Source organism: Molossus molossus, unplaced genomic scaffold (genome assembly GCF_014108415.1).
Source record: "Molossus molossus isolate mMolMol1 unplaced genomic scaffold, mMolMol1.p scaffold_m16_p_7, whole genome shotgun sequence".
NCBI lineage: Eukaryota > Metazoa > Chordata > Mammalia > Chiroptera > Molossidae > Molossus > Molossus molossus.
The window spans coordinates 80,806,206-80,823,470 of record NW_023425401.1 but is presented as its reverse complement, the minus strand read 5'-3'; the positions used below and the strand labels follow the sequence as shown (position 1 = coordinate 80,823,470).

The 17,265-nt window shown below is 36.4% G+C and overlaps 1 pseudogene; it reads left to right on the top strand.

Annotated features, from left to right (window-relative positions):
- The first annotated feature begins 1,882 nt into the window (after positions 1–1,882).
- LOC118619665 lies at positions 1,883–15,885 on the top strand (annotated as a pseudogene).
- The last annotated feature ends 1,380 nt before the right edge of the window (positions 15,886–17,265 follow it).

The window sequence follows — 17,265 nt, the reverse complement described above, 5'->3', positions numbered from 1 at the left end:
CCAAGCCCAGCACAAGAAGCAGCCATCTGCAGTTCACTTTGTAGCTTATGCTGGCTGTCCCTCGATAGAGTATAGGCGGTGGCTGACTTTGCTCCAGAGCCAGCACACCTGGTGAACAGCTTCAGACCACATCGAAACACCACCACCCAACAACCTCCACAAGTGACACACTTAATGAGTGGACTCAGTGCGTACCAGAGCTCTGCTGAAGTAAGTCTTGCTGAGTGTAGTGGGCCCGTACACAGCTGTTCCTCCAAGGTAGTCCGAGGCCTGTGGCTAGTGGGCATAGCCAGTCCTTGCAGTGATCAGCCTGAGTAAATCCCTCCGATTGAAGTGACAACACCAATCAAGACTCAAATACAACAGAAGGATGTACAGTCCACACTAGGGGTGCACCGCGAGGGCCAAGCTGGGGTTATCAGGGAGACTGTGTCACTGGATCTTTCAGGACACCTACAACAACAAGGCCACCCTACAAAGCCTAGGAAGTATAGCAACTCTGCCTAATATATAGAAACAATCACAGGGGAGTGTCAAAATGAGGAGACAAAGAAACATATCCCAAATAAAAGAAAAAAACAAAAATCCAGGAAAAGAACTAAACAAAATGGAGATAAGCAATCTAACAGATGCAGAGTTCAAAACACAGTTTATAAGGTTGCTCAGGGAACTTGGTGAGACATCCAAGGGACTTAGTGAGACCTTCAAGGAACTTAGTGAGACCTCCGAGGAACTTAGTGAGAACATAAACCACATAAAAAACGGCCAGTCAAAAATTAAAGATGCACTAACTGAAATAAAGAATAATTTACAGGGAATCAATAGTAGAGTAGGTAAAGCCAAGAAGCAAACCATCAATTTGGAATATAAGGAAGCAGAAAACACACAACCAGAACAGCAAAAAGAAAAAAGAATCCAAAACACTAAGGATAGTGTAAGGAGCCTCTGGGACAACCTCAAGCATGCCAACATTCACATCATGGGGGTGCCTGAAGGAGAAGAAAGAGAGCAAGAAATTGAAAAACTATTTGAAACAATAATGACAAAAACTTCCCTAACTTGGTGAAGGAAACACACATACAAGTCCAGGAAGCACAGAGAGTCCCAAACAAGGTGAACCCAAAGAGTTCCACACCTAGACTCATTATCATCAAAATGGCAAAGGTTAAATACAAAGAGAGAATCTTAAAAGCAGCGAGAGAAAAGCAGTCTGTTACCTACAAAGGAGCTCCCATAAGACTGTCAGCTGATTTCTCAAAAGAAACTTTGCAGGCCAGAAAGAAGTGGCAAGAGATATTAAAGGTGATGAAAAGCAATGACCTACAACCAAGATTACTCTATCCTGCAAAGCTATCATTTAGAATCCATGGACATATCAAGAGTTTCCTAGAGAAGAAAAAGTTAAAGAAATTCATCACCACCAAACCAGTACTATATAAAATGTTAAAGGGTCTTCTTGAAGGTGAAGAACAAAAATATGAACAATAAAATGGCAATTAATACATATCTATCAACAATTGAATCTACAAACAAAATGAGCAAGTAGAACAGAAACAGACTCATAGATACAGAGACATTTTTGTTGCTTGCCAGATGGGTGGGGGCTGGGGAGATGGGTGAAAAAGATGAAGGAATTAAGAAATGCAAATTGCTTGTTAGACTGATGAACCTCAAAGGAAAGGGAGAAGGGAGGGTGGGATGAGATAAACCAAAGAACTTCTATGCATGTATGCATAACTAATGGACACTGACAATAGTGTGGGAAAGGCAGGAGGCGGCGGGAATGGGGAGGGGAGATCAATGAGGAAAAAAGGGAGAAACATCTGTAATACATTCAACAATAAAGATGAGTTTTAAAAAAATAGAAAAATAGAGAGTCAGAAAGGCGAGGGTCCTCGGGAGCAGACGTGTGGGACTCCAGACAGGAGAGCCGGAGGCTGCACCTTCCCCGCACCGGACCTTTGCGACATACCAGATTTTCGTCACTGCCCCGTGCCAGTGCCCCCGATGACCACGACCCCAGGGTCTGCCACCATCTTTATGCAAGAGTAACAAGATGCTCAACTACAGTACTCCCAGTATAGGGGGCTGCTTTCTGGACAGAAAGGCAGTGGGCATCCCTACTGGTGGGGGCTTCTCCAGGAGGCACTTGGATACCCTGCCCAGCTCCAAGTTCCACCAGAACTAGCTCCTCAGCAGCCTCAAGGGTGAGCCAGCCCCAGATCTGAGCTCCAGGGATAGCCAGTTCTGAGACCGCTCTTTCTCAGAAGGGGGCCAGGGCTGCTGCCCACCCAGAAGCAGCCTGGGAGCAGCCAGGTCAACTACAGCCACTACAAGACTGAGCCGCCCCTTTGAGGAGAATGGTGCCTGTAAGTACAGGGACAAGTGCCAGTTCACACATGGCATCCATGAACACCGAAGCCAGACCCGCCATCCCAAGTACAAGACGGAGCTGCGCTGCACTTTCCATACCATCAGCTTTTGCCCATATGGGCCCCACTGCCACTTCATCTACAATGCTGAGGAGCACCACGCCCTGGCTGGCCAGGGACCTCTCCCCTGACCCTCTGCACCTCCAGCATAGCTTTAGCTTTGCTGGGTTTCCAATGCGGCTGCCACCACCACTGCCACAGGGCTGCTGGATAGCACCACAAGACAAAAAAAGGTTAAGGGAATATTTTAACACCAAACCAGAGCGGCAAGATATGCTAAAAGGACTGCTGTAATTTGTAGAAGAAATAGGAAGAAAAATAGAACCAAACTAAATAAAAATGGCAATAAATAAGTACATATCAATTATCACCTTAAATGTGAATGGTTTGAATTCTCCAATGACAACACATAGAGTAACTGCCTCCATAAGAAAGCATGACTCACATATATGTTGTTTATAAGAAACCCACCTCACAATAAAAGACTCATATAAGTTGAAAGTGAAGGGATGGAAAAAAATCTTTCAAGCTAATATAAAGGGAAAAAAAGCTGAGGTCGCAATACTCATACCGTATAAAATAGATTTCAAAATAAAGGCCATAACTAGAGACAAAGAAGGTCACTACAGAATTTTGAAAGGATCTATCCAACAGGATGATATAACCTTGATAAACAAATAGGCACCCAATATAGGAGCACCAACATATAATAAAAATCTTTTGGAGGACGTCAAAGAAGAAATCAACAGCAATACAATCATAGCATGGGACTTCAATACCCTGCTGACATCACTGGATAGATCTTGCAGACAAAAATTAACAAGGAAACAGAGACTCTAAATGAAGTGCTAGCTCAAATTGTATTATAGATCTCTACAGAGAATTACACCACAAAACTACAGAATTCACATTCTTCTCAAGTGCACATGGAACATTCTCAAAGATAGATTATATGTTAGGGTAAAAACGAAGTCTCTACAAGTTCAAGAAGATTGAAATCATATCAAGCATCTTCTCGGATCACAATGGCATGGAACTAGAAATCAATTGCAATAAGAACATGCAAATACATTTGAAAACATGAAGACTAAATAGCATGCTATTGAACAATGAATGGATTACCATGGAGATCAAGGATGAAATTAAACACTTCCTGGAAACCAATGAAAATGAACACACAACAACACAAAATCTATGGGATTCAGCGAAAGCGGTACTGAAAGGGAAGTTCATAGAACTACAGGCCTACCTCAAGAAACAACAAAAAAAAATTCTAATGGACTATCTAATCTCACAATTTAAAGAACTAGAAAGCAAACAAAAAGAAACCCCAGAGCAAATAGAAGAAAGGAAATAGTAAAGATCAGAGCAGAAATAAATGACATACAGCCCAAAAAGACAATTCAAAGGATCAATGAAACTAAGAGCTGGTTCTTTGAAAAGATAAACAAGATTGATGGATCCTTAGCTAGACTCACCAAGAAACAAAGAGAGAGAACCCAAATACAAAAAAATCAGAAATGAAAGAGGAAAAATAATAACTGACACTACAGAAATACAAAGGATCGTGAACAAATAATATGAACAATTATATGGCAACAAATTCGACAGTCTAAGTGAAATGGACCAATTTCTAGAAACACATAGTCTCCTAAAACTGAACCAGGAAGAGATAGAAAACTTGAACAGAACAATAACAACTAGGGAAACTGAATTGGTAATCAAGACTCTCCCAGCAAACAAAAGCCCAGGCCCAGACTGCTTCATGGGGGAATTTTACCAAACATTCAAAGAACTAATACCCTTTCTACTCAAACTATTTCCAAAAATTCAAGAAAGAAGGAAGACTTCCAAACTTATTTTATGAGGCCAGTATAATACTAATTCAAAAACCAGAAAAAGACACTATGAAGAAAACTACAGACAAATATCCCTGATGAACATAGATGCCAAAATCCTGAACGAATACTAGCAAACCAAATCCTGCAATACATCAAAAAAATTATTCACCATGACCAAGTGGGATTCATCCCAGGGATGCAAGGCTGGTAAACTATTTACAAATCAATAAATGTGATACACCACATAAACAAAATGAAAGATAAAAATCATATGATCATATCAATAGATGCTAAAAAAGCATTTCACAAAACCCAGCACCCATTTCTGATAAAAACACTCAGCAATCTGGGAACAGAGAAATAATATCTTGACATAATAAAGGCCATATATGAAAGACCTGCAGCCAAAATCATACTCAATGGGCAAAAATTAAAAGCATTTCCCTTAAGAACAGGAACAAGACAAGGATGCCCACTTTTGCCACTCTTATTTAACATAGTACTGGAAGTCTTAGCACAGCAATCGAACAGAAAGAAAAAATAAAAGGGATCCAAATGGAAAAAAGGTAGTGAAACTGTCATTATTCACAGATGACATGATACTATACATAGAAAACCCTAAAGACTCCATCAAAAATTTACTAGACTTAATAAATGAATTTGGCAAAGTAGCAGGATACAAAATTAACGTCAAGAAATTGAGGGCATTCTTATACACCAATGATGACTTCACAGAAAGAGAAACTAAAAAAAAATCCCATTTACCATCGCAGCAAAACAATTAAGATTCCTAGGAATAAACTTAACCAAAGAAATAAAGGACTACAAGTTATGGAAAAAAGTAATAGAGGAAGATATAAAAAAGTGGAAGTACATAGCTTGTTCATGGATTGGAAGAATTAACATCATTAAAATGTCCATACTATCCAAAGCGATCTATATATTCAATGCAATCCCCATCAAAATACCAACAACATACTTCACAGACCTAGAACAAATACTTCAAAAGTTCATATGGAACCAAAAAAAAAAAAAAAAAAAAAAAAAAAGACCTCAAATAGCCACAGCTATCTTGCAAAAGAAGAACAAAGTTGGAGAGATCACATTACCAGATTTCAGGTTATACTACAAAGCCATTGTAATCAAAACAGCCTGGTACTGGCCCAAGAACAGGCATATAGACCAGTGGAAGAGAACAGAGAACCCAGAAATGGACCCAAGGCATTATGCTCAATTAATATTTGACAAAGTTGGCAAGAGCATGCAATGGAGTCAAGACAGCCTCTTTTATAAATGGTGTTGGGAAAATTGGACAACTGCATGCAAAAAAAAAAAAAAAGAAACTAGACCATCAACTTACACCATACACAAGAATAAATTCAAAATGGATAAAAGACTCAAATGTGACTCATGAATCCTTAAAAATCATAGAAGAAAATGTAGGCAACAATATTTCAGACATAATACGCATCAGGATTTTCACTGATACATCACCTAAGGCAATAGAAACAAAGGAGAAAATGAACACATGGGACTACATCAAACTAAAAAGCTTCTGCACAGCAAAAGATACAATCATCAAAATGGAAAGGCAACCCACTGTATGGGAGAGCATAATTGCCAATGATATATCAGATAGGGGTTAATTTCCAATATACATAGAGTGCTTATACAATTCAACAAAAGAAAGACAACGAAGCCAATTAAAAATGAGCAGAGGAACTAAAAGGACACCTCTCCAAAAAGGACGTACAAATGGCTAAGAGACATATGAAGAAATGCTCAACATCACTAATCATCAGAAAGATGCAAATTAAAACAACAATGAGGTATCACCTCACACCTGTCAGAATGGCAGCCATCAACAAATCATCAAACAACAAGTGTTGGCGAGGGTGTGGAGAAAAGGGGACTTTAGTACACTGCTGGTGGGAATGCAGACTGGTGCAGCCACTATGGAAAACAATATGGTGTTACCTCAAAAAATTAAAAATTGAACTTCCATTTGACCCAGTGCTCCCACTTCTAGGAATATACCCTAAGAAGCCTGAAACACCAATCAGAAAGAATATATGTGCCCATGTTTTTTTTAGCAGCACTATTTATAATAACTAAGATCTGGAAACAGCCCAAATGTCCTTCAGTAGACGAATGGATAAAAAAGCTGTGGTACATATGCACAATGCAGTACTATGCAGCTGTAAGAAAGAAAGATCTCTTATCCTTTGAGACGACATGGAGGGACCTGGAAAGTATCATCCTAAGCAAAACAAGCCAAACAGAGAAAGACAAGTATCATATGATCTCACTGATTTGTGGAATATAATGAACACAACAGTCTGAGGAATGGGGTAGTTCCAGAGATGTGCAAGTGGGGTACAGACTGACAATCCTCAGAAGAGGGAATGGTGGGGGTGAGATAAACCACAGAACTTATATGCATGTATTCATGAACAATAGACATGGACAACAAACCTGGAGACAGGATTGCGGGGGCGGGGGGGGGAGGGGTATTAGTGAGGGAAAAAGGAGAAACACCTGTAACAAAAATAAATAACTTAAAAAGATAAATAAATAAAAGGAAAAAAATAAAATAGAAAAATAATAATAAAGTTTGCCTTTCTGTTGACTAATACCTACTAGTGTAAATACATGCTCGTATTTGTCCATCTTAAAAGCAAACAAAATTGACAACACCTTCCTGTGAGTATTGCATCATTTCTCTCCTTTATAGCAAAATCTCTTGCAATTGTCTATATTCTTATAATTTTACCTTTTTTTTTACATTTCTCTTCCTCTGTTCTCTAAGCAATACTCGTCATTACCCTTTTGTTTCTAATCAGCACTCCTTTAAGTATAATTAATCATGACTCCATCATGTGAAATCCAATTGTCGTTTCTCAGCTTTCATATTAATCCAGTAGCATTTGACACAGGCTTCAAGACCACTGTGTACTCCTTGAAACACTTTCTTCACTTAGATTCTAAAATATCTCACCTTTTTTTTGTTTGATTCCTTCTTTTCTAACCATTTCTTTTCAGTCTAGTTTGCTGACTCCTCTTTATCACTGATATGGAGAGGCCCAGAATTAATTCATCAATAACTTCATTTTATTCCCCCAAATTCTCAGAGTCATCCTTGAATCTTACCTTTTACACCTACATTTAAACACCCAGTAAATTCTGTCAATTCTAATTACAAAATATATCCAGAATTCATTTAATTTGTTCTCCTAATCTATGTTCCCTTCTGGGTGATCTCATTCAGTCCCAAAGCTTTCAATATCATCTATATGCTATCAACTTTAAAACTGAGAGTTTCAGTCTGGTCCCCTCTCCTGAACTCTGGTCTGGTATATCCAGTTACCTAGGGACTCACTATAGGCATCTCACACTTAATGTGTCTAAAGTGATCTACTGTCATTCCACTGTCGCTGTTTTCCTTACTTAAGGAACAGGTAACTCCATACTTCATCTTGCTCAGGTCAAAATTCTTTGTGTGATGCCCTGGCCGGTTTGGCTCAGCAGTGAGAGCTGCGGCCATGGACCAGAGAGTCCTGGGTTCGGTTCCTGCTAAGGGCACGTACCTCGGTTGCAGTTTTGCCCAGACCCAGTAGGGGTCGTGTGGGTGGCAACCACTCCATGTGCCTCTCTTGCATTCATGTTTCTCTCTCTCTTCCTCTCTCCCTCCCGCTCTATCTGAAGATAAGTGAAAAAAAAAAAAAAAAAAAAAAGTCCTCAGGTGAGGATAAAAAAAGTCTTTGTGTGATCCTTGACTTCCTTCTTTCTCAAAGTCCAAATCTAATCAGTTAGCAAAACCTGAGTGCATTACCTCCAAAATACATTCAAAATTTGACCACTGCTATCCATGTAGTCCATGCCAATATCATCACTCTCATTTGCATTATTTTATTTTAATATTTTATGTTAGAATCTTGACTGGTCTTTATGCTTTTTCCTTATACACCACCCTTGCTCTAATCTTTATGAACTCAACAGCCTGAATGATTCAGTTAAAATGCCTTCAGATGATGTCACTTGTCTGCTAAAATTTTGCCAAGTATTTTCTAAATCCCTCATAGGAAAAGCTACATTTGTTATAATTCTCCACAATGTTCTACATAATCTGTGACCTTACTCCTCCAGACCCTCCCACCCCTTACTTCTATGACCTCAACACCTTCTGCTCATTTAAGCTCACACTGCTCCAGCCACAGTAGTTTCTTTGTTGTTCCCAACACACTAAGCACGTTCCTGTGTTATAGCCTCAGACTTTGTTGCTCCCCTTCCCTGGAATGCTCTTCCTGCCACCATAATGTAAATTCTGAGAAGGCAGATGATTTTGAATGTTTTGTTTCAGGATAGGGGACATTAAGCGAACAGTAAAGTTTATCAAATGAATGGATAATTATGTGACTAATAACCTCTGCTTCTATCTACCTTTTGAATTCTTGAGTGCAATTTTGGACACAACTTTTCTTTAACTCTGTGGAGCCTAGGTAGAAAGCAGACTGTAATGCTTAATGAGAAAGTTGAGGGTGGCAGATGGGAATGGGAATACAGAACTTAATGTGAAACTGGCCCACCGAAGGTTACTGTTTTCCAAAACCACAGAGCCCAGTCCAACTCCACAGGAGCCTTCAGTAGGCAGCTTTCTGGCCATGAGAGAATTACCATGTAACAGCATCAACCTTTGTTCTATACCCTCGGGGATTTCCAAAGAATAGTACATAACACTCAAGTCATATAAAAATAATCCACTGGGTGAGGAAAGAAAGTAGCAGAACCTCTTTGCACCTATTATTATACATTCCTTTGAAAATTGATATGTCTTTATTTTCTATAATAGGCATAATTTATTAGTGTACTGACACGTGAACACATATATTGAGTATGTCGATCAATAAAATGCACACAGAGTTGTGTTTTTTTTGTTTTTTTGTTTTTATCTTATTTTGCCAATCCCCTCAAATTACTTTAGAGAACATTACCCTAGTGCATGTTTAAAATCTCCTGAGTACAGTCCTGGCCGGTTTTGCTCAGTGGTTAGAGCATTGGCCAGTGCACCAGAGAGTCCAGAGTTCAGTTCCAGCTAAGGGCATGTACCTTGGTTGCAGTTTGTCCCTGGCCCCGGTTGGGGTCGTGTGGGTGGCAACCACTCAATGTGTCTCTCTCACATCGATGTTTCTCTCTCTCTTCCCCCTTCTCTCCCTCACGCTCTATCTGAAGATAAATGCAAAAATGTCCTTGGGTGAGGATAAAATCTCCTGAGTCCAGGCCCAAGAAGCCATTGAATTCCCTTAATAAAGACCCACAACACAATTCTTCACTTCTTAGTCCAAGATGTATCTTTCACTTGGATGACTGACAAAGAAAATATCCACCCTGTTTAGGGCAATATCGCCTCTACTCAACAGAACAACCATCAGAACACAGAAGTCCAATATCCATTTGAGGGATATAAAGACATGTGAAAGGTTATTTTCTCATTAGCTCCCTTCTATGTATTTTATTTGGAACCTATCTCTCCTCTTTCTACTGCCTTAATTCTGTCTATTTATCTCTTATTTTGATTACTACTATGGACTTCTAAATAGTCTCTGTTCCTCACTTTCTAATACCACCCAAACAGTAGTGGGCTGGAGTTGACTCACTTCATACTAAGGGACCCATTACTAAATATCCTGGAACTGTTGAAGGCCTGAAATCAGAAATAGGAGTATTTACATTAAGAAAATTGGCAAGAACCAGTAATCTAGGTTTGTTTTCAATATGCTATAATACTACTATTCTCAGAAAAAATGTAAAGAGGAAATAAAAATTAGAAGGAATAATAACACTGATTCTTAGAGGATATAAACAAGATTTCGGAAGGGGTAAAAAAACCTCTAAATGAATGCGACAGGGAAGTTTGTTTGTTTAAATGTACAAGTGGTTATTTTTTACATTTGTTTATGGTTAATATTTTTCCTCTTTCCTCATTAGTTTTTCTATTTCAATAATTAACATTAATTTTTTTACAGAGTTCTCATATAAGCTTAGTATAAGAAAAATTTCCCACGGAAGTGCAGGAATACAAATCTTACAAATATAAAGGTAATCTCTCTCATTAGAATAATTTCTTTGAATTAATTGAAAATAGATGATATCTCTTTGAAATTAAGAAATATAGTTTCACTATGTCCTATAAATTTTGCAAAGATTTGACTTAAGTTCTAATTGTGACTATTAAAAATTAATAGCAGCCCTTGCTAGTTTGGCTCAGCGGTTGGAGTGTCGGCCTGTGGAACAGAGAGTCCTGGTTCGGTTCCCGCTAAGAGCATGTACCTCGGTTGCAATTTGTCCCCGCCCCGGTTGAGGTTGTGTAGGTGGCAGCCAGTCGATGTGTCTCTCTCACATCGATGTTTCTCTCTCTTCTCCCCTCTGTCTCTCACACTCCATCTGAAGATAAATGCAAAAATGTCCTCGGATGAGGAAAAAAAATGTAAAAAAAAAAATAATAATAATAGCAGCAAACTTATAAGATGATATTCCAACATCAAAATTATTGCTTTTTCTTTATAGTTTCATTTTAAACTTTTGGGGTCTTCAAGTGCATTTATCTATTAATTCATTCATTTATCCATCCATTAAAAGTGAATTGAGCTCTATTGGGACACTTACTCCCATCTCTCAGGACCCTTCAAGCTATAAACAATTCCTGGCTACTTCTGGTCTGCATAAGTTGAAAAAAGTAAAATTAAAGTATTAGTATGAAGTACTAATTAAAGGTTTCCCTCTTTCTCTTTAAAGCAAACCATTTCTAAATAATGGCAATTATACTAGATGATAGAAACATCAATTGGCTGCTTCTTGCACTGTCCCCGACTGGGGATTGTGCCCACAACCTGGGCATGTGCCCTGACCAGGAATCAAACTGGTGACCTCCTGGAGCATGGGTTGATGCTCAACCACTGAGCCACATCAGCCAGGTGACAATAACAATGATTAAATGTGAGTTTAGTTATTGGAAATGCTTTCTGCACATATGTTTAATGAAAAATTTCCTCTACTAAGCTTAAATGATACTTGGTTATAATGATAATACACTGGTCCACTTACACACCCTCTTTTGTGGTTCTTACATGTTATTTCGTGATCTTATAGTAGTTTTCTTTTCAGTGTGAATAATATTTCATTGTCTGTATGTAACACAGTTTATCCATTTACCAAGGATATCTTGGTTGCTTCCAAGTTTTTACCATTATGAAAAAGCTACAATAAATATTCATGTGCATGTTTTTGTGTGGACATAAGTTTTCAACTCCTTTGGGTAAATATCAAGGAGCATGATTGCTGGATTGTATGGTGAGGATATGTTTAGTTTTGTAAGAATGTCTTCCAAAGTGGCTGTACCATTTTGAATTCCTACAGCAATAAATGAGAGTTCCTATTGCTCCACATCCTCACCAGCAATTGGTGTTGTCAGTGTTCTGGATATTTTCTGTTCTAATAGTTGTGTATATCTCCTTGTTCAATCAACATTATTTTAGATGATAAATAGATAGATAGATGATAGATAGATAGATAGATAGATAGATAGATAGATAGATAGATAGATGATAGGTAGGTAGATAGGTAGGTAGATAGGTAGGTAGATAGATAGATAGATAGATAGATAGATAGATAGATAGATAGATGATAGATAGATAGATATGTGCTTTAATAATAAACCTCAGAAAAAACCGTTGGAGTGGAGAACTGTTTCATGTTTCAACAAGAAAATATTTATCTAAAGTATGTGAACTTTTCTCTTACTATTCTAATAATTTCCAATAAAATAAATAAAAATATTCAAGATTTCAAAAAATAGAATTATTTGTGGTGTTACCATGGTATACTATTATGATTATATTAACAAACGTTTTGAAAAAAGGTAGATTTATAGATTTCCACTAATTAAATATTGTTTTACTGACAGAATAGACAAGTAAATGAAATAGAAGTCTAGAAACATACCCAAATATATATGAGAATTAGTACTTGACCCTTGTAACAATTCAAATTAATAGGAAAAGGCTAACTTTTCATAAGTGCTGGTCCAGATCTTTAGTAGTGAACCACATTTGGAGTCTCAAGAGTACAGCTCTTTTAGTTCACACTGAAGTGTTCAGCCAGTTTCCAGAGCATTTTCCCAGTTCAGTCAGAACTTTGTGTGGAGCCCAAATCATCACCTAGACCATGCTAGATTTCTGTTGAGAGCTCTGTTGTTCTTGTGCACAAAAGCAGGGCTGGGACTAGGATGAGGCAAGTGGGACACTTAGGGAACAAATCTAAGAAATGCTAATAAGAACCAGCTTAAGCCATCAGATTCAAATACCATTGCAGTAAGGGATCAATCTTCTTTCTCTACTCCCAGTTTGTTTCCCAAGAGCTAAATCCTTTGTAGCTGTCTGCATTGGGCTATGAAAATATCTATGTCATCTTTCCCCAGAGCACAGGGGAACTGTTTTCCTTAGATTCCCCCTACTAAGGTTGGCCACTGAAGTCATGGTAGACATAATAACAAAAATCTTCAGCGTGACTTATGTCTCCACTTCAATTTTGGCAAAGGCTGCCATACTTTTCAAGGTTCAATAGGATTCTGTGAATCTAAAGTATCTATGTCTCTCAGGGAGGGTTCATTCAAATCCATCCATGTATCAGTATCTAAGTATAAATATTAGTTTTATTTTCTAAGACAATTGGGGATCAACATTGAGACTGAGCATTATTCTTATACCATCAGGTTTGGAAACTGTGTGGACAGAAAAGGAATAGTATTCAAATCATACTTGACCTCTGTTAGCTCTCTCCTACTAGTATGATTGGTCATTATTAATAGAGACCCTAAATTTTTTATATGCAAACACAAATAAGTTATATCATGATTTATAATACACATATAACTTTAGTTACCAATGATGTAGTAGCCAAGCAAGTCATGTAAGTACAAACTACAAACAATAGACCACCTAAGAAGCAATATTAGAATTTAAAACATTTTGTAAAATATGCAGAACTTTTGAAATTTTAGAAACTTTGTAAAAACAAGTCAGCTTGAGATGCCTAAACACTTTTTTTAAAAAATAAAATTTTAACTTTAAGGATATATTTATTTTTTTAAAATTAGGTCCGGTGGAAACTGGGTAGTGGGGGGCAAAGAGGAAGGGGGGACATCTGTAATACTCTCAACAATGAAGATTAAAAAATAAAATTTAAATTTAAAATATTAGCTATCACTATAACATCTTTCAGATCACTTATCTTAAAATGCTATGTAAGCCATATTGCAGCACTCTGGCAACTTATTTGCTTATGAGTTTTCCTTTCTGTAAAGCACAAATTATTATAATCTATGATTTTCCTAATATGAGGAATATTAGATGAAACATGAGATACTTTGTGCATATTTTCATACATCAGACAGAAACATTTTATTTTCCTGCCTACACCCCACCCACCCCCACACATTCTAGTTTTGCATACATCACATAAAGTGTCATATCCCCCAGGGATCTCTCCCACCACCTCCACTCCTGGATTATTTTCCTTTTAACATATTTCAAATGTATTAACAATCTAGCACCTTTTTACTTATATGGTGTTCATAAAGCCAGTATATAGGTAAAATGAAACTAAAAAAATGTTTACAGTATAATTAAAAATTACCCTAATGAGAAAAGAAGCCATATCATGTAATTTAAAGAACACTGGAATACAAATAATAGGATGGGATTTTGATTCTACTTTAACAATACTTGACGTGTGCCACTTCCAGCAAGCAATACATCTATAAAATAAATGGATGTTAAAAAAGAAACATGTAAAAAATATGGAAGGAAAAGGCATAACAAAAATCAATATAAAAATTGAATGTTTTAAAATTTTTTAATGCTACACCTAAGGAAAGATATCTTGGAGACTAGTTCTTAACTCCTTAATTCACTAAATGATGACAGGAGACACAGATTATATACTGTTGGCTAATTATAGACAACTACTGGCAAAGTCCTATTTTGTTTTTTTCTTTGTGTTATGCAACCTACATACCCTCTGTAATCTTAAAACAAAACAAAATTTTAAAAAAGGTGGTAAAATTCAATACAAATTATATCCAATGTAAAAAGAGAGCTTTTAGTTACTTTAAATGATTTCAAGACTCATACGTTACATCCTAGAGTACTATAACAATTTCATAAAATAATTCATGACCTTGAATAATAAAACTTTGAGTCAGGATAATTTGATTCAAGTACTATAGACAGATACAAGCTTCACAAGAAAAAGAGCTTGCTAATATTGTTCTCTGATCTACCCATAGCTTCAAGCACAGTACCTAACGTACATTAATTGCTCGACAATTGTCCCTTACAAAATTCCAAAACCTGATTTTTGGTTGTTGTTTTTTGTTTGTTTGTTTGTGGGCACAGAAAAGTAAGCATTGAGCACTAGGAGGCAGCATCTATTCACAAAGGCCAAATATGCTCATGTCACATAGTTCCCCACTATAGAGAGAAATGAGGATCACATAAAAGCGTTTGACTAAATTTCACATGAGTAATCTTTATGTCACATGCCTGGATGAGTTCTTAATTATTTCTCATAGTCATTAACTTTAAGACAGAAAGAATACCTGTCTTATAAAGTTGTGAAAAATAAAATTAGAATGCATTTAAAGCTTGGTACGATTTGATTTGGAGATCTAAGTGTAAACAGCTATTATTCTAAGTATTTAAAGGTCAATGTGAAAAAGTTACAAGTGAAACTTGTCAATGTGAAAAATAAATAAGATGGAGAATAAGAACCAAATACTTTGCAATTAAATGAATTTATAGCTGGTTAAAACCACTGTGCTATTTAATGGGCCAGTATCAACCTGGATGAACATAGCTCTGCTTTCCCAACAATTTTTTTTTCAGTCTTACTTGTAAATAAATAAATTTTTATCAAATTTTTTCATGACTTCAAACTGAGAATAACAGCCCACTCCTAAAAAATAGCTCAAAATTTATAAAATAAAATTTAAAATTAGTAAAAGTAAATTTATAAAATGAGGTATGTAACTATGCAAGTTCAGAATGGAGAGGTCTGTTTCAATGTGACTTTTGAGTTTTCATTTTCCAACTCTATGAGTTTAAAGAACATGATCGTCATAAACAAATTTAATCGTATTACATATTTGTTAATATTTTCAATTTATCATATATCCTTTCCACTTAACCTGAATTCTCATAATTTATATACTCCAGTCTCTTGTAGAGAGTATGACAGCCAGAGGGACACTAAAAAACTAAGGTGACAAGACCCACACTTGTAACTTTTTCACAATGACCTTTAAATTCCTAGAATAATAACTGTTTACACTTAGATCTCCAAATCAAATCGTACCAAGTTTTAAATGCATTCTAATTCTATTTTTCACAACTTTATAAGACAGGTATTCTTCCTGTCTTAAAGTTAATGACTGTGAGACATAATTAAGAACTCATCCAGGCATGTGACAAATGCCTGCTCTTTTAATAATTCTACCACACTTTCCTTCATTTGCTATTTAGTGAGTATTTCTTTTTGCCTCTTTCCAGACGTACTGAACCACAATAGTGAGAGAAGGGCCCAAGAATATTTAAAGCATTTCAGGTAATTATGATAAAAGTGAACCACATTGAATATATAAGATGGGGCAAAGTTAGGTTTACAGTTGTGTGTATACAAAATACAGAGTTTATTTTTGTATTATTATTTCTTATTATATTATTTTCCATATGCATAACTATAAGCCTAGTTTTGCCCCACCCTATATATGGAGCTTTTAGAAAGGTCTTAGACTGTTTTAGTATCTTTTTTTTTCAATCAGGCTTCTGATAGAGATTGAGAGCAGAAATTTTGAAATTATATTTTCTGCTGATAGGCAGTATTATATAAGGAGTACAAAGTCCAGGTTGAACTAGAACCCTGTTAAAAGTGACATCTTGTAAGGCACCTAACCCCGTTGAGCTTCAAATGTGTTATATGTAAAATGATCGTCGTTGTAAACACCTAACATCACACTTGGCACATGGTATGCACTCAATAAACACTACCTACTAATTATTATTATTATTATTATTTTGGTACATGCCCCTAGCGGGAACCAAACCCGGGACTCTCTGGTTCATAGGCCAACGTTCCAACCACTGAGCCAAACCAGCCAGGGCTCTACCTACTAATTTTGAAGGTGAAGGCCCAGAATACATTATATTGGCAGTTAAGGATTGATTTATAACTTTGACTACTATAAAAGTAGTTTCCTATGCCATTATGAATGGACTGTATACTCTTTTGTCCACATGGGGAATCTTTCATGTTACATATCTAAGAAAAATATTGACATAGATAGCTTATATTTGCATTAAATACTATTTAAAAGTTATTTTGTCGTACTTACATCTCATATGAGGTTAAAATTTCAAATTATATAAAGACATTAAATGAGATACTTAAAGCAAATATTAATAAAAGTTTATCTTTAAGATCTCTTATTCTTCTGGCATTAAAATTTGTAACATTTAAGGCAAAACTGTCAGAATATAAGGCCATTTAACTTATCAAAGTGCTGTAACCTGAAAGCAATGTTTTAAACTATTATTTTAGATAGTATCTTTTCAGTTAAAAAAGAAACAAATTAAGTCCTTTTTGCAGTTAACGGCCCTTTACGAAAAGCTTTGGTAAAAATACATTGCCAAAAAAAATTTATTTCTTTGATTCATATTTAAGCTGGGTTTAGATAGTGCCTGAATCACAAAGCATAGAGGTGATAACTATAGCTTAAAATTGATTTGAGGCTCTATTTTATAAGACACTGATTCTAGAATAAAAGTGTCATTAAAGAATATAAAAAAACTTGACACTATATATTAACCATGATATCACTCATAGTTATGCTTACCTGACAGTGCTCTTGCAAAAAGATATTCAACTTGAATTAATTAGAA